At 37.4% G+C, this 19,896-nt stretch overlaps 1 long non-coding RNA gene across 1 annotated transcript in view; it reads right to left on the bottom strand.

Annotated features, from left to right (window-relative positions):
* The window catches only part of LOC139726894 (uncharacterized), a 120,147-nt gene that overhangs the window by 82,369 nt on the left and 17,882 nt on the right, over window positions 1–19,896 (bottom strand). The window contains exon 2 of the long non-coding RNA XR_011710721.1: window positions 19,368–19,456. This is a non-coding gene — a long non-coding RNA (uncharacterized lncRNA). The remainder of the gene's footprint in view (window positions 1–19,367; window positions 19,457–19,896) is intronic.

The raw sequence follows: 19,896 nt of genomic DNA, 5'->3' as shown, positions 1-19,896 counted from the left end.
ATCGCTTGGCGCACCAATCACAAACCCACTGGAGGGGACGGGGCCACGATGTTATAGCAGTATGTCGCGAACGGCGTGCACTGAAAATCTAAGTGGGTGATAACACTGCGGACGTGACAAGTGGACTGCAGCGATTTGGAACCGCTCTGGTACGAGAAAGGCAGCCACGTTCACACGATCGAAAAGTCCCCATTACGTGACTTCGGGAGCTGACTATATCAATACAGTATGTGGATATCTGTACAATCCTTGAAATGTATTCATATAGGCCTAATCCTGCGAGTATAAATTATTTATGTGCTGATTTTATTCATATGATAGCAGTACCGTATATAAAATAATATGGATAATTCTTGACAAACATTCTCCCAATGTTGGTGTGGTACTCGCATTTTTAAATATGAATCCAGTTCTGCATTTTATTTTTATTTTTCTTGGGGGTGGGGGGGGGGGGGGAGGTAGGAGGGGTTTATTCCTATTCAGTTTTATCTAATTCGAAAATTTACAGTGTAGGCCTATATCATACATGTACAGTAGCTCCACTCTTTTTGTTGTTTTTCACACAGAGTGACATGTACGGATTCCCTGTTTATGACACAACACCTGAGCAGCTACATATTAGTGTACATATAAATTTGTACTTGTGTTCATAGAGAACCTGGGTTTTAATATATGAAATATCTTGTCTCCAGGCCCATTCTGATGCCAATAAGAGTTCATAACCACATACAAGGTAGTATTCCCTCCTAAAGCTTTTGCCAGGAATCATAAATCTTAACATGATTCTCCCCTGTAATAGGTATACCATGACACAGCTGAGAAAGTGTAACTTGCCTTCTAGTCTTGACTATTTTCTGAAAAATGTAATCCAATATCCCTCTCTAATCTAGTCTAAAAATCATTTGAGTGCTCAACACAGACATCCACACTCAAAGGCCCTGACATTGCACAAAGGACTTTTAAATCCCTAGATTGATATTCAAGATGTTGTGTGGTTTTTCTTTTCTTTTTAAATTTATTTATTCAATACACACAGAGAGTAGAAAATTGAATACAGAGCCTGGAATAGAAGACTAGTAAAACCATGGATACAATACTCTCACTGGGGTTAGCTCAAGAATGTGAATACATTCCCTCTGTAATGCCAATAGGTCAAATAAATGTTAATTGCGCTCTTTGTGAACACACACTGTACCATGGTACCTGGTATCCTAAATTTTATGACTTTGGAGTAGATTGAATGCCTGAGGGAAAGTTGAAAGAAGAAGAAGAAGAAGAAGAAGAAAAAAAAAAAAAGAAACTCTCATTCCTGCCTACCAATAAAAATGTAGGCCCCTATCAAATGAGCAATATTGTTCAATCTCCATAGTACTGATTCCCTGGCATACAGTGGGGTTTTCAATGCTGTATTAGTGGTCTTTGTTTTGTTGTTGTTGTGCACATTAATGCAGGTATAATAATGCATAAAGCTGTGATTTTGAAAAAAAAAGAAGTCAGTGAGAATTTTTAGAGTTTCCCCCTGTATATGCAATTACATTATTTTGGTTGGTTATCACTCACAACATTTCCCACATGTGAGTTAAAAAAACAACAACAACAATCAAATCAAATAGGCATACTAGAAAATGGAACGAATATGACCCGCCTGATTCACTATGTCAATATGGGTCAAACAACAAAAATGCCATGAACAGATGAATATGTGATTTGAAATATTTCTTTCTATAACATCTTATGGTGAAAAACCATTGCAAATTATAGTCTTTTTTGAAATCTGCCATATATGTACATCTTTTCATGAAAACTGTGACTCTAGCTATTTATTTATCAAATGATAATTAATCTGTAAGATTGTACTTCATGTAAGTTTGCAGAGTGCAGGAGGAGGAGGAGGAGGAGAAGGAAGAGGAGGAGGATCACAAACAAAATGGTTGTGAAAACTCAATAAATCCAGCAGGGTGGACATGAGTTATCACTTGTTTCAAATATGATGCATAGAATGAATCACAAGTCATAAATTACTGCAGTCAATAATTTCAATTTTAATTGAAAGGAAATATTTTTATACTTACCAAGTACACTTTACTACGTTTTGTTCACTGACTGGTGTGCAAGATGGAGTGCCTTCTTCGCCAATTGACACAAGCGTCCAGAAAATAATGGGCAATTTATGGAGATTATCTAATCCCCCTAATCCCTTTTGGGCTACTATGGTCTTATCCTGTTGGATTGTGGTATCACACCAAAAAACCTGAAAGGACTTGGTAATGGTACCATCACACATACAAACTGCAAGACAATTCCAAGACTGATGTAACTAAATGAAGTGCACTATTTTTCTTTCCTCTTTTTCTTTTTTTTCCCCTCCTCATTCTCCCCCCCCCCCCTCTTTATCGCCACTCAGTGAGTGGTGAGTTGAATATTATATTCTTACTATGTCGTATTGTTAGGAATCATTCTGAGGCCATTGTTTGCTTATGATAACGGTCTCCTGTATTTCTGTTACATCCAGAGTTGCTTAATTTGTCTTTGAACGACAGATACAAGGGATCCTATGTGTGCTTAAAATATGCATAAAATAATGCCTGCTTGTTTTCATTTTGCATTGTGTTCAGAAAATTGATGGATATTTGAATTAATTACTTATCTGTTTTACCTGTCAGATTCAAATTATACTGTGCTCAATTAGTTTGTTCAATTGACTTTGAATCTTATTTATGTATGAAAAAGAAATTCAGAAATCAGATCAAATCAAAATCAAATCAAAATCAAATCATTAAAGTGAAAAAACTTGGCAAAGCTATCAAAAGAGCCTGGCTACACAAAGGGACAAATGTCCTCATCCCTTGATGAAGGCTCTGACCTGTACCGAGTGGACCCACAACCATCTGAGTTTCAGTGTTACTATGCTCCTGTAAAATTGTTCATTTTATTTTACTGTACTCTAAACATCTACAGCTACAATACAAAGCTTTACATCCCTGCAGGCAAGATCTGTACCATACACTGAATTCATATTTCAGTTTCTATTCATCAAAAAACAAAAAACAATACTAGAGAATTGCAGGATCTGACATGGCCATCTTATGATCTATGATAAATGCCATATTTGAAACTATTTTTTTTTTCTCCAAGAAAAGAGCTCTCTTGTACCTCACAGACTTCATTGCAACAGAATGCCACTTTAGCTTTCCACTCTCTCTCTGCCGATCCAGCTCTTGAAATCTCAGTAGATTCTCTGCTTACGCGATTATACTTGTTGACCTTTTCCGCGATACTCTCCTTCTTCGCTGAAGAAGTAAGAATGGCCCTTCTTCTCAAGGGTGCCATCCAACGTGCCGTCTGTAACCCCGCTTAAAACGGCGACCATTGCCAGGGTGGAGAAACTCATACCTCTTTCACACAGGAGGCTGATGATAGGGAGTATATAAGGGGCAAGATTATGGTGGGAGGGTAGAGGCTCCGTAAAGCCTAGTTAGGGGAGGGGGGGGGGGTTTAGAACCAATTGAAGCTCTACACAACAATATACAAGACTTAATTTGCTCAGTTCTCGGAAGCTTAGAAGTTGCTTTACACACAGGCTCGCTGAATTTGATTTTTGTCAGTGCCAAATTAAACACTGCAAAATCGTGGCATGACTTTTCCAACCAAACCCACTGCCAGTTATACTTGCAAAGCTTCTAACTGTGAGTGCCATGCACAGTGGATCTGTAGTATAAAACCATACATTTCTGTGTGCATGTTTAATTTCGTGAATTTTGCGAGAGCCAAGATTCGCAAACTTAAAATGCACATAACAGTTCTCGTCTACACTACATGGATTGCATGCTAGTGGCAATTCGCCAAAAAAGCCATCGGCTCCAATTTGCGAAAACTTCATGCAGCAAATAAATGCTTTACACTAATACACAGATCGACATCCTGTAGGCCTACTCAGTGTGTAGCATAAACAAATTTTAAATAGTATGCACCAAGATTGGGGATTACATAATAGGCCTATATAATGTGTCCAGCTTGCCCATCGCATTGTAGGCATTAGAGCATTTTTCTTTTTTTATTATTATTATTACAACAGCCAAGTGTCCCTTTTATACCACTTGCCCATCTGTAGCAACATACAAGGCATACGCAGCTAGCCATGAAAGAGTCCCACTTTATGAGACATTCCTCAATAGCTGATTTCAACCTTGGCATATTTTCACATATGTTCGGAAATTCCCCTTTCTTTGGTATGGTACAACACGTCAAATGAAATCAGAGCAAAAGGGGAACTTGTATGAAGAGTCCCTGTAGGTATGTACAAACTTTGCATTATGAACTGTGCACCTGTTTAGCTATGTAATCAAGTTTTTCATAACAAAACCAGAAACTTTGCAACAAGCAGTCAAAAACAAACTGATAAGCTTCACTTCAGAATTCATGTACTACAAACCATCAATCCTGACACAGGTTAATCCTATCTGTTGCTAAAACTACACCACTGGTGATCCCCAGATTTCAAATTTGAACAAAAACAAAAACAAAAACAACAAAGCCAGAAGAAAAAAAAAAACACAATCAATATGACATATTGAGCAACATAACGTGGCACTGCACATCCATCTATATTCACATACGTGATTTATTCTTGTTTACATAAAATGCACAACCTCTGCCCTTATTATAAACATCCCTGGAGTATTGAAGCTGGCTATGTGAGTAGTGACAGACATTTTGAGTTGATGCTATGTATAGGTGTATACATACACTCTCTTGTGTGCTGCTCCAACAGGTACAGTATACAGTATTTACAATAACATAAATTTACAGTATGTTCATGCGTTCAAACCATGCCATTATAAACCTACCATGGGAAAAACTGCCATGCCTCCCAACTGCATTCCTCATTTCTGGGCAAATGCTGTTTCAACATTTTGTCATTTTTAGGCTGGTCTATTAAAGCTTATGTTGACTACTCCACTTCTCTTGATATGAAGCCTATGTTTTGTATATTTTTTTATTTGCCTTTATTATGTATGCTGTGATGTACAATAGAGTTGTCTTTTTTTTTCAATCATATTTGTGGAAATAAGATTGTGTTGAAAAAGAAAAAAAGTTGAAATAAACATAATATATGTTTTTCTGTTCATTTTTAATGTACAAGTATATGACCAAGTAGGGAAGTGATTATTTTACTAAAGGAGAATCTGGTTTTTAAAACTGATGTCGGATTGGTACACAGAAAAGAAAAAGAAAAAGAAAACCCGCATCAGACACAGCTCGGAGGAGCATAGATGATACTGGATCACAATTAATTATAAACAGTGAGACCATCTTTCCTCATATGATTGGTACTGTTACGGCAGATTCAATCAGCTCAGTGTGTTGAAATCAATATTGACCAGGTTATTGCTATACACTCAATTCAAAGGAAGTATGATACGCAATTCTCTGTGGCCTGGTTTTCACACTCGCTTTACAGGCATCATGGCTATAAAGACATGTCTATGTCAAACACCTCTGCCCTTCATACCTGCGCAAGAACCGATTGTTTAGAAAGAAACAATATTGTCACGCCAGTACCTCAGAAAGTAATCATCAAGCTATAGGCAGCCTCCTTTCAAAGCCCTTAATGTCAATATTCATTCAATGCACTGAAAAAAAAGGCACTGTATGAATAGGATCCAGTGAGAAGGTGTAAGATACTTCAGATTTAATAAATGAAATCTTGTAACTACCTTCATCTTCTGAAATGTAAGCAGTACCTTAATTTACTGTATACGGCATATACATTTGTAATTCGCGAGTCTAAAACTTTGCGAATCGGGAATTCCCGACAATTTCGTGAGTGGTTAAATTCGCGATCGTGGAGTCCTGTACTGGAACGGAGAAGTGTACATGTGTACCTTAAGCCCGCCGCACACTTACGACTCACGACCTTATGACTGGCAGACTTTGGATCTGAAATAAACAAGCAGTGTTTAGTCTGAGGATACTGTTATTTATTTCGTATCCAAAGTCTGTATAGTCGTAAGGTTGTGAGTCGTATAGTGTGCAGCGGGCTTTATATTCACATGGGGATCAGAGTCATTATTTTCGCGTGTCTTTAATTTCTCGAATAGCACCTAACTCGCGAAATTCGCGAAAATAAAAACCTCGCGAAATATTCGGCGTATACAGTAACTTCCCCACGATATTCCCGTCTAACATCTTGTGCCAGTTTCTCTACCGCAGAGTACAAATTACTAGTATGATATAGTACATGTTGTAGTTGTTTTATGTCATAAAAATGGCATGGAAAACAGGTCTTACAATTATACTATGTCCACAAAACTCCAAGCACTACTGACCGATTTTCACAAACTTCTCACAAGAGTTGTGGTCAAAATCTTTGGCTTTAAAATGTACTTGCACAAATGAGTGCTTTCATGGTGGGTAAGTCCACACAGAAACTTTTGAACTATTTTGCCAACCAAATTTTCCAATTAATGCAGTCCCCACAACTGGCTGTATCAAAGTTCCATCATGTATCATGTATTACATTCTATCATGGTTCATGTACTGTTAGTGCTGGTTGGAAATATGTATCCAGTGACAGGGGTAATAATGGTCTGTAAAGGCATCATTTACCATTTGCAGATGAAACAAAAACCCAGCTCTAGCACTTCAAACAATGGTTCTAAAATGTGAGTTAGGTGAGATAGAAACAACCAATGTAAAATTTGAACCAGTATAATCAATGTTAAGTAAATTGCTAGATTTCTATGAACTATTGTTATAATAAGAATGTTTCTAGACTAAACTTTCTACTACAGTTATGTTTTATTGAGAAAAATTGTGATAGATATCTCCTGATATTTTAAGCTTTATTGCATTACGAAATTTTTATATGGCAGGATGTTTTGTGATACAACTGACCTACGCTATGCATCATATGTGATATCTCGAACATTGTCTATATCACTGCTCCCAATGGTAAACAGCACCTTCATGTGCTGTATAAAAACCAGCTATTATTATTCACTTCACCCAAACTAATGACAGCAAGCCTGGCCCAGCATTTTCCAGTAAATCCACAATCAGATCCCACAGATTACCACAAGCATCTAATCCCAACTGGTCTCAAATCGGCTTCCCTCTTCCTCACCTCAAATTGGCACAAAAGTAAATGCTTTGAACAGCCTCCAAGTCTGATGCCACCTTAGTCCCACGAATAACAGTCGTCCCCAGTTTGAACCTACACAGAAAAGGTCTGTAGACTCGACAAAGACTGCCACTTGCATAAAAGTGTACACGAACGATATCACACACCCAGTATAGTATATAGGCTCCCACTGAATCACCAACTGTTGGAATGAATGGAAAGGACCCAAAGTTTGACTTTTTCTGCACTAATCCCCCTGGACAAATAGCAAACTTTCCGCAGTGTACCCAAGACCTTCCCATGGTTGTAATAGCTCAGTAGGCAACAGCGTGGAGAATTGTCGAGGTGGAGTGATGAATCACACATGATCCCACCTCAAATCCAGGCCACAAAACTCTACTTTCAGTTCTCTTATAGTACAATGCAGTTTTACCCTTTCTACATCAATGAGTCAAATGTGTGCAAATTTCATACAAATACAACTCAAATTTCAAGATGTGGACCACCCTGTAATTGTGTTCTTAATATAATACATGTATAGATACTACTCTATTTAAATGCAGACAGAATGGATTTGTACATTTTCAGAGGTATAAATAGTGGATGTACATGTGTGGTGATGTGCCCGCACCCTGTCAGGGGCCCTTAGTACTGTCGCCCTGCATAAAATTGCTAAACAGCACACTGAACTAAAATGTACGCCCGGGACTGTGTTCAGTACGCTTGAAACTTTGCGAGGTTACCACAACCAAGCAAACTGAGGTGAAAAACCGAACAGTTTTTCTTGAAAATCTTAAATTTACATAAGGTATACATGTTATATTAATAAAATATCATCATGGTCATCCACACACATCTTTTACGTGCTTTGTCTATGGGAGCGCGGGTTGACGAGGTGCGGGCCCCTTTCCTTAGCGCACAATTATTCGAAATCGTTTGTGTTTGACGACGATAGCTGCAAATTTCTGTTGTCGATCACTGGGCATGTCATTCCATTGGAATCTTCAGCATTTTTTCTTCATGTGAGCAGGATTTCATAAAATTTCAGTGATGTAATGTAATTTTAATAAACACAAACATTTACTATGACGAGGTGCGGGTCACTCAAGTATAATAATGGCACACTGAAGTGATATGAAATCTGCATGATACAAGACCAGGTTCTCAATGCATGCAAATGTCATACAGTCCTTGAAAGCAAAGCTCATACTAGGATTATACAGGATTTACTGGAGACACACATATCATGCATTATACATTAGACAACAAAAATCACATTTACAGAAACTACAGTGTATGAGGATTTTTAAACACATAGCTACAAATTTATATTTCCTACGCAATTACACACAAAAATCTCCTTAATGAATTGAATTCAAAAGAGATAAAATGGCTTTATGCTAATATCACAAAATCCTCATGTCCAAAGAACATCAAATGCCATCAATGACTCACTTTAATACAATGGTCTTAAAAATGAAACAAGAGATCACAAGAAAGGACTCAGTAATTTAATGAAATGGCCTGGCATTTTCAACAAGATACAAATAAAATACAAAAGAGCACACACACAAACACATTATAGTTTGTACTGTGAAACACAAAGAAGCCAGAAGACAGCTTAAGTTTGAAGATATCTAATATCTGACAGACTAATTTGAACAAAACCATACAGATTCAGTAGATTGATCTTTGCCTGGGGTGTTTGGGTTTTTGTTTTATTCGCCCCGCTGTTCTATCCAATCCAGACCCATTTATCAAGATTAGGTCAAGCATTAACTACTCTTGGACAAGCCAGACATCAGTCATCCACCTAATTCCAGTAAATCAATTAATGAAAGATGTCAAAAAACATCTAATCCATTTAACCGGTATGCATGTCTTGCTCTCACAGTGAGCATAACACATACAATGTAGGAGCTCAAAAGGCTTAGAGTGGGACTACAGGGAGGAGGGGTAGCTACGTTTTTTAGATGGCGGCAGGGAAGAAAATGAGAAGGGGAGGGGGTAGAGTGGTGCTGGGTGGGGTATTGTAAGAACCCCTGATTCGTCTTGCAAAATCATTCTTAACCACAAAGAGTCCCCATCACAGCATCGTGCTATTAAACAAAACCTCGGTGACAAAACAGGACAAAAACAGGATAAAAACTGTTCTTGCCTCCCAGCACGGTGAGCTTCCACAAAGACGCTGGTGCCGTCATCTTCGGAAACTCATCCAAGACGTCATCCCAGCCTGCGGAGACTCTCTCTCTCTCTAGATCATCTCGCGGGGTATAATTGTGACAAATTGAAACCTGCTTTAGGCTGATGCCCAAGCGAGGGCAGACTCCTAAATTGGGGAGCAAATTAAGGGGTGCAATCGTCCCGCATAAAGTTCTGTTCCACTGCAATACCAGTGATGACTAGAAATATCACTTAAGGTGATTAATACCCCCGCCCCGTGACGACAGTCTTACCCACAAGATCCACAAGATCTTTCCTTGATCTTCCACCATTAATATGCCGTTACCATGGCAACGCAGCTTCCGACACGTCCGAAAAATATGTCTTGCACATCTTCCCACCAAGACTATTGTGTGTGCCACATTTCATAAGCTTTTGTCAAAAACTGAGGAAGTAGTTCAATCCACAAGATCTTTCCTTGATCTTCCACCATTAATATGCCGTTACCATGGCAACGCAGCTTCCGACATGTCCAAAAAATATGTCTTGCACATCTTCCCACCAAGACCAATGTGTGTGCCACATTTCATGAGCTTCAGTCTAATACAGAGGAAGTAGTTCAATCCGCAAGATCTTTCCTTGATCTTCTGCCATTTATATGCCGTTACCATGGCAACGCAGCTTCCGACACGTCCGAAAAATATGTCTTCCAAATCTTCCCACCAAGATCAAGGTGTGTGCCACATTTCATAAGCTTTGGTCAAAAAACTGAGGAAGTAGTTAAATCCGCAAGATCTTTCCTTGATCTTCTGCCATTAATATGCCGTTACCATGGCAACGTACTTTCGGGTACTGTCGAAAAATGCGTCTTGCACATCTACAACCAAAGGCACACATCTGTACCAAGTTTCATGGAAATTGGGCAAAAACTGAGGAAGTAGTTTGCAACACAAAATTTTCCATCATTTTGGCTCATAATATGTGAGCTGTTACCATGGCAACATACTTTTTGTCACTGTCAAGAAATGTGTCATGCTGACCTATATCCTAAGACAAACATTCAATATGGATTCCATGAGAATTGGAAGAACACTGATGAAGCAGTTTTGCCATGAAGCATTTTGCCCTATATTTTACCAATAACATGCCGTTACCATGGCAACGCACTTTTTGCCACTGCGGAAATATGTGTCTTGCACATTAACATATTCAGATGAACATCTGTACCTAATTTCATAAAAATTGATCAAAAACTGTGGGAGGAGTTCGCGACGCAAGATTTGTACCCATTTTTGCCCATAATATGCCGTTACCATGGCAACGTACTTTTGGGTACTGTCAAAAAATACGTCTTGCACATCTACAACCCAAGGCACACATCTGTGCCAAGTTTTATGGGAATCGGTTGAAAACTGAGGAAGTAGTTCGCGACGCAAGATTTGCAACGGACCGACCGCCCGACCGCCCGACCGCCCGACCGCCCGACCGACCGCCCGACCGCCCGACCGCCCGACCGCCCGACCGTCCGCTGATTCCTATATACCCCCTTCAAACTTCGTTTGGCGGGGGTATAAATATGGAAAGTGCTGCTAAATGGCCACATTCCCTTGATTGTGCAATAAGCAGAGATAGAGAGAGTCCATGGACAGTACCTCTACTCCATCAGCCGGCACAATGTCACACTAAAGGGAAACATTTGATATCATTTAATCAGGATGTTTCTGTATTCTACATTGACATATCAAATGGCCTTCACAAAGTTTCACTCATCACATGTCCATTCTTGTTTATATCTATTGTCATACTGGTGAAGGAGTAGATAATAGACTATGTTTAAAGCAACATTTCAGAACTCCAGTAAAATTTCCTTTGAATTTGATTCTGTTTAATCAGTTGACATTAGATACTGTATTCAGGAAGATCAATGCCAGGTCTTAAAGATAAGTATGAGAACATTTGAGACTTGAAAATCAAGAGTCGATGGCTCTTCCTTTTGTTACTTCAGATAAAATGTCTACCATGAAATATAATTCCACCACGCCTTGAAATTTAGCTACACTACTGTACAGACTATTAAAGGTGGGATTCATACACTACTAGTGGATACAAATCTTGAGGTTTGCATCACGATCTGAATCTGAAGATTTCTGCTCATGTGGACACAAAAAATCCCACCAATTATCGCGATCAGCATCTCGACACAAATTGCAAGAAATATTGCGCTTATATCTGAATTATCAGAATAATTTGTCCCGTGGTGACCCTGTGAACATGCAAGACCAAATACACTGAAATCTCGAGATTTTATATCCCATCTTAGCCTGCAAACCACACCACTGTGACACGCAAGAAGAAAGGGCAAAGAGAAGTGCCAATCAGCGGGATATTTCTGTCCGTCTGAATGTTTACAAAAAATCTCAAGATACATGTATATATATAACGTCATTTTGTATGTGTGAATGCGGCTCATGTTATGATCTGTAAAATAAAATCTCCTATTCTTAATGTTTATAACATTGTCTTGCTTTCAGAACTGCTGGAATGCATGATCCCAATATTGCCTTTGTAATACTGACTGAATACAAATTCTACATACGTTTGGAAGGTTGACATTCTCAAAATTCCCACATTATGGTTCACAGGTACAATTGTATTAACCTGACAATAGACTGGTATGTAGTGGGAAATCCCTACAATGTGAAAATGACATGAAGGAATGTCTCTGAGCCTAGAGAATTTATACCATGTACAGTTGTACCTACACTACTGAGCTGATGCAAAAAGAAAAAGAAAAAAAAAGTGGGGGGGGGGGGGGGAGGGGGGAATGGATGGTCACCATGACACACTGTACTGTAAAGCCCTGTCACATTAGCCATGTTTTTTTGGAACATGCCATATTCAGGTTTAAACAAGCTAAATTTCTCATTATAAGTATCTACTGACCTCGATGAAATTTCACATCACCTACAGGTATGCTAACCTGTACATTATGTTCATTCGATTGCAATATTCATAAGTGATTGGCTCAAGAGTAGGCTATTGTACTGGACACTACAGTACAAAAATGATGTGAATGCTTCTACAGCCTGTACATGTATTTCCACACAAGAATTTTTTTTTGTTACTTTTAAAATTGTTTGACAGCTACAGCTACTGATGACATCAAGATCATCTTGAACAACACCAAATTGAATTTTCTGGACAACTACCTCATGCTATCCATGCCATCATTCATGCATTGTCTCGTTGTCCAGCCCAGGAAAAACTGAATGTAATTTTTGTCTGGAATGGTCTACATCATGACAACTCTTAAATTATTCCTTACAATTGAGTAAACAGCCAAGAAAAACACACGATTACAAATGTATAATCAGAGATTACAGGATGCTCATGTTTACCATACTGGAATCACAAATGCAGGTTTCACTAGGACGTTGTCAAAAAAAAAGAAAAAAAAAAGAAAGAATGTTGCCTTCCATCAAGATTTTAGAGTAAAAAAAAAACAATTATTTTTTGACATGGACCAATGGAAACAAAAATTTGTAATAACATCTCTTTTTCACTGCATTACAAGAAAAATTAGTTTTGCAAACATGATCTGATGATTTTTTTTTGCAGCTTACCCTTACTACACTGAGATTTCCATGCGATCAGCAATTATTAGCTGCTCCTTTATTAATTCCACGCACATCAGATTTAATGACTGCTGTACAGTTCACTCTTATCGCAGTGATTCTTGAGAGGTGCAGCTCTAAAATGGCAGTTTAAATGTCTCTTGAAAGAAGACATGTTAATATCATAGATGAACGCATGCAGCCATCCATACATAACAAATCACACGCAGTGGATATGACATCATGGCTCCAATCTCATACATACACACTCCAGCCAGTATCCTTGACGAGGCAAGAAGCGTCATGATCACAGATGATTTGTTTTCACAGCCATGTCGGCTGACCAAAAATGTGGAAAAGGACTTTGTGCCATGCAGATCAGAGTCATGCTCATCAATGTTGAATATCACGATGCATCCCTCCCCATTTTATTGACATTTTTTATTATAAAGGAAATATGTTTACTCACTGGATGGGATTCAGCATCTTAACTATTAAATCTTTCCTGACCCATAAAATACCAGGCACCACATTTCTCTGGTTTGGTGTTGTCCCTTTTTGTGATCATTTATATCACTCTTTTTTTAGCATTTCATAAAGTAGAGTGGAAAATCTCTTTCACTTTAAAGCACTTTTTTACTCATACAATGTAGAAGAATGTTTGTTTTCATTGCAGAATTTTACAAGGACTCTTTAGGAAACCAAAGCCCAAATATGAGGATTGAGTGAAAACAGCAATATAGAGTAGTACACATCAGTGAAAGTTTAAGAAAAATCGGGCAATCAATTAAAAAGTTATAAATATTTGAAGTTTCGGTGCCATCATCGCTGGATAAGGAGATTTCTACACTCCATGATGTCATTATGGACAGCAATGTAAAGAAGATACAAAGAAAATTCCATATATTTTCACATTTCTAGCATAATAAATGAGCACTTAATTAACCTCTTTCAGAAAGCAGGGGTAATTAATATTACCACAAGTTTATGGAAAGTGTACTTTTCATGAAAAATGAAATTTTGTGGAATTCCTCTTATATTTTCTTCATATTGTTGTCCAAAATGATATCATGAAGTGCAGTTAGTCTCCTGAGCCGGTAATGATGGCACCGAAACTTTAAAAAATCATAACTTTTGAATGGATTGTCTGATTTTCGTCAAATTTCCACTGATCAATGTGTCCTAATACACTGTAATATTGCTGTTTTCACTCAATCCACTAGGACTTTGGTTAACATTGTATTTTAACTACTAAATTTATGGCTGATTCCAATCTGGCAGACCGAGTACAATCTACTAAATCAAAGACTGATTTCTCTTTCTCTTTCAGATTTGGAAATTTTTAAGAATCTTTCTGATGTTGTATAGTTCATTTGATTAATTCATCCAATTTAATCTAATCTTTCCCCAATATATAATACATGTATTTATCATGCAGTAAACTTCAGAGCCGCCACTTTGATAATGACAAGATGAATGATATTTTCTGCAGCGAATTGCACTTAGAACTTAATGGGGTAATTAGAACATACTCTCTAACTATCTCTCATCTACTAGATCTATCATCTACATATCTATCTATCTATCTATCTATCTATCTATCTATCATCTATCTATCTATCTATCTATCTATCATCTATCTATCTATCTATCTATTTATCTATCTATCTATCATCTATCTATCTATCTATCTATCTATCTATCATCTATCTATCTATCTATTTATCTATCTATCTATCTACACCTGTATCTATCTATCTACAAGTGTATCTATCAATCTATCTATCTATCTATCATCTATCTATCTATCTATCTATTTATCTATCTATCTATCATCTATCTATCTATCATCTATCTATCTATCTATCTATTTATCTATCTATCTACACCTGTATCTATCTATCTATCTATCAATCTATCTATCTATCATCTATCTATCTATCTATCATCTATCTATCTATCTATCTATCTATCTATCTATCTATCTATCATCTATCTATCTATCTATCTATCTATCTATCTATCATCTCTCTCTCTCTCTATCTATCTATCTATCATCTAAACTATCTATCTATCTATCATCTATCTATCTATCTATCATCTATCTATCTATCTATCTATCTATTTATCTATCTATCTACACTGTATCTATAGTACATGTACACTGTATCCCTTCATAACATTTTTCCATGCTAGTCACTTTACTGTATGAGAAGGTCATATCAAAGAAATCTTATGTAACACATCATGACTTCTTGTGCAACAACAATCAATTTCATTTGTAGGTGAAAGTTGTGAGTACCATAAAGCAATTATACTTTTCATTATTCTAAAATTGCCTCTGAACTTGTGGATGAATGTCACATTAGTGGTGGATGTACACATGAAACTCATCACAGTCTTACCCTGATGTGTTCAATAGGATACAGAACTTCTGAAAAATAAAGAAAATATGGTGATTTGGCTTTGAAAAATGAAAGATAACGTTTGATATTTTGAAATTGAATACATTCTGTTCAAATTTCAAGTCTTTGTCTTTATGAAGAATGACACAGTGGCATTTTAAAGCAATATTGCTCACTACTAAGTATCTGAAAATGTACACTTGACTGTTTAATTAAACTTGACAGCTGATTTTTAATCAAAACTGTGTTTATCTTACTCCTGACTTTCTCGTCATTTCTGTGACTTTTTTTTTATCAAATTGATTTGAAAATGGATGATTTAAGAAGATACCACAATCTGGATATTAATGCTTAGCAACTTTATTAGGCTTTTATGATAATGGCTGACATAAATATCTGCAAGGAATTTTAACCTTTGTCTCCATCCTTTCATCATGTTCTTTTGTTCATATTGCATGCTGTGGTTTGTCAATGATTAGGCAAAAATGAAAATAAATGAGGCAAAATGTCACGGCGGCATACAATAAAATGATTGCAAAAAGATGACAGCATTTTTTGACAATTCTTCCTCAGATATACAATGCTTTGCTGACAATATTTTGGGTTGTTGTTTCTTTTTCACCTTTCTTTTAAACTAACCTTTTAATTGCTTTGGCACTGCATGTTTCTGCATGCCTTGTTCAACTACAGTATTCATCAAATAAATCCACACTTCCAAGCTGTCAGAGCAGAGTATACTGTAAGTATGGCCAGAGGTTATGGCATTCTAGGGAATTATCATATGACAAAAGAATTTTATACGCTTCTATTATAAGGCAATTTTCTGGTGCGCACTCTCATCAATCAAACCCTAAACAATCCCGGGGCAATACTGAATTATGCATGACGAATTACACTGCACAAGTGTAAACAAAGACAACAGCAAGAAATCAAGAAAGTAAAAGAATTGGCACTGCTACTGCTAGAATGTGGTTCTACTCATTTACCCTGTATACATAGAACTTTACATTGTACAAAAGTGTACGAAAGCCAAAGAACAGCAAAATTATACAATACAGTGTACATGTACTCAGACTGTACCTACGAGAACTTCAGTCTATTGTTCCAACTTTTAACATCCAACATCTTTCGATCATTTATTCTGTTTGGTACGCAAGTCACTGTGTTTTTAGTAATGAAAAAGCAATTTATGATGCCATCACGCATCATAATTCCTGGTATACTAGTAGATGGTATAGAAATTTATCAAACAAGGAATCAGTCTTTAAAACAAACACTTGAAATGGACCTAATTCGGCAAATTCTGACAGTCAAAACAATGAACACTTGCGTAGATATCGGAGATTCAAAGATTGAAGAAGTACAGGTACCCAATGGGTACCTCTATAGTTCAAAGGTGATTCGCTATAATGGGGTCTGAGATGTCAAAGCTCTTCTATGATATTGAACCAAGAAACTTTCATGTCCGTATGAAATGGTAGCACAGGATATTGTGAAAATTACTGCAGCTGTCAGCAGTACATGTAGCTGTGCACACGTAGCGGACTCGTTTGCATCTTCACGCGAGTGATTTACATTGCACTTCATCACTCTTTCGGGACTGAAAGGAGAAAAATAATCCCTGGTGTAGTTGTTTGTTTGTTTATTTGCTTGTTTGTTTGTTTGTTTTTAAACTGAATCATATGGGAGTTCAATGCGGATGCAGAGCATGAATTTGATGAGGTGGGGTATGAAAGGGACAAGAGCGAGTGATGAGTGAGCAATAGATCACCAACATCAAGCAGCAAAGCACTCAATGTGGTGAATGTATGCAGAGTACACTGGGTTTTATGCAAGAAACTACATTACAGTACTTACAATTCATGCGCTACTACAATTGTATGGCAGAATAAAAATGGCCTGGTATGGATGACTAGGTGTTGATGTGCACTGGTGCGATTCGACGCTTCATGATCCCTTGATTTTTGTCTATCAATTTGTGCTTTGCATGAAAATGTGGATTTCACTGAATATTACTACAGCTTTAATAGTATCGTGAAATTATAAGGACTTTTTAACCTATAAAATTCTGCCGTTGTCGGGGCCGGCGGAGCATCTTCAAAAGTGTGTGTGTGTGTGTGTGGGGGGGGGGGGGGGGGGGGGGGCACTTCCGGGTTCCATGAGCTAACAAGCAAACAAACAACAACAAAAAACTCCAAAAAAGGGTCTTCTGCCCAAAACATAACCTTATCCCCCTCAAACTTCAAGATCTCTTTCTATTTCTTTTTAGTGAGCTACTTACGTACTTCTCTCTGCCTACAAAATTACTATTATTCATTACACAACTGATGACCAAAGAGACAAAACACACACAAATAACATAAAGAATTATTATACAAAATCAGACAGATTGTAACCTGTGTAAAATGACCTGAGACTTTTTACTTGATGATACATTGTATAAATAGTTCTAGTCATTCAGGTTATAATGCCTTTAACACCACAACAGCAATAACTGTAGAAAGAATTGACACATTCAATATACAATTCATCTAAATGCTTGCTTGGAGAACTAACAAGCAATAGTGAAGGTCAGCTCTACAACAAGTTCTGCCATTTTGCAAAAATTTTGTCGCTCTAAAAGACCACTTTTTGATAGAATACATGGTATGATCAATGACTCACAATCTCACCAGTCCTTGTGAAAGTGTCTCTGCTCTTAATGCACAGTAACCTACAACATCATGGGGGATTCAACATATGATATTCATTTTTAGCACAATAATTGATGTGGTTACTGGCAGGAAATAGGTAATGTTGCTAATGGACTCAATAATGGAAGAAACTTCATTTTCACATTTGACATATAAAGCGGATGCATTACCAAAAGTATCATACTTACTATGCATGCATACTTTCAAATCCTTGTCATCTCGCACTTTAGTATAATTTCTATAAATTTAAAAGCACTTCTGTTGTCCAGGACTTAGGGGGTTGCTATTGCTGTACTATAATCATCATTATATTAATTGTATTATTATTATTATTACTATTATCATTATTATTATTATCATTATTAGAAATTATTATTGATATTATTATTATCATCATCATTATCGTTATCATTATTATTATCATTATTATTATCATTATTATTATTATTATTATCACCATCATTACCATCATCAAATATGACTTTAGCACAGTATTCAAGGTCACAAGTAACTGCCAACTGTAGGTGGCAGATGACCTATTCAAAATTGCTATGGTCACAAAATATGAAGGTACAGCGATTTGTGGTGGGACATTTCACATTAAATGCAGCCACATCGATTTGATGCATTAACCCATTGCTGACTAGTCCAGTGTATAGTCGGTAGGTGTGAATGGAAAATGTGTGTTTAAAAAGCAAAATCAGCTGACCCTCAAAAGGTCAACTAGAGACATTATAGCATGATCTACAGTACTAGTATGTAATGTCACTAATAATAGGCATCGTTTTTCAAACTGCATTAATGGCCATTTGCACATGCAGATGTTAAAGATGACCTACGCAAAGGTGCTATGATGGTCAGATTATATGATTCAAGGTTTGTAGTCACTGGACTTGTTCACACAAGCCTCTCAAGAGTACATGTTGTTCTCATGCACACACAACATTCCCCATTATATAGGCCTACAGTTTAGGTGATGTTAGGTAAAGATTGGCAGGTGATCTTCAGTCTGTACACTACTACAACATGGTAATTTCAAGGTCTGTGTGGGATTTCAATTGGGCCTCTTAAATATGCAAGCTTTTTTTTTCAGGTAAACAATAGCCACATACGAAGAATATGAAACTGGAGGAATTGATAAAGTATCCAGTGACTGCAAGTGAAAATCTGAAAGGTCTTTCTTTGCACAAGAAGTCAATGTGAAATTTTGTAAAAGACCTAATAACTTACTTTTTAGATAAACTATAGCTTCACATTCTCAGTCAGTCGCCAAAAATAGTGCTCCATACTGTTCGGTGTCCCTTTGAGAATTCCAAAAAGAGCAAACATTTGGAGATAGACAATAAGACGGAGAGAAGAAAATTCTTACCTCAACGTTTCTCCCAGACGAGAGGGTTTGTCCGGTAACGGCTCAAGTTTCGCTGGTTTTGAAGGGAGGTGTTGGCACGTCGGTCACGACTGCAAAATTGGCCATGCAAAGACAGTGAATGCACTTTGTAAATGTCATCGCGTAATGGAGGAGGGTCGAGTGTTGGGAGGTGGGGGGGGGGGGGAGGAGGAGTAGGGTTGGGGGAGGGAGGAACGGAGGGAGGCAATATAGAGAAGAAAGGACAGTCAGCGGCGAAATTGCCACGTTCTCGGGGCATCGCTCGGAAAATATTGGTAGAGACACCGGTCTTTTTATGTGATTTCCACAAGGAATGGCTTAAATTCTCCTGGGTACTGGACTTGAATGAATTTAGGGGGAAAAAAAAAAAACATTTTACTAGATTCACTTTTCCCTTCTCACCCTCTCTCTTTCTTTCTTTGCATGTGTACTGTAAGAGAGTGAAAATTACGAGCAAGGGTGTAGGTGAAACAGGCATCTCCGAGGAACCTTCTAAAAAGCAAGCAGAATG

This window comes from Diadema antillarum, unplaced genomic scaffold (assembly GCF_040938485.1).
Source record: "Diadema antillarum isolate AM-2024a unplaced genomic scaffold, OU_Dant_1.0 seq00000103_RagTag, whole genome shotgun sequence".
NCBI classification, from domain to species: domain Eukaryota; kingdom Metazoa; phylum Echinodermata; class Echinoidea; order Diadematoida; family Diadematidae; genus Diadema; species Diadema antillarum.
The sequence above is the reverse complement of the archived record's forward strand: the minus strand, read 5'-3'. Positions and strand labels throughout refer to the sequence as shown.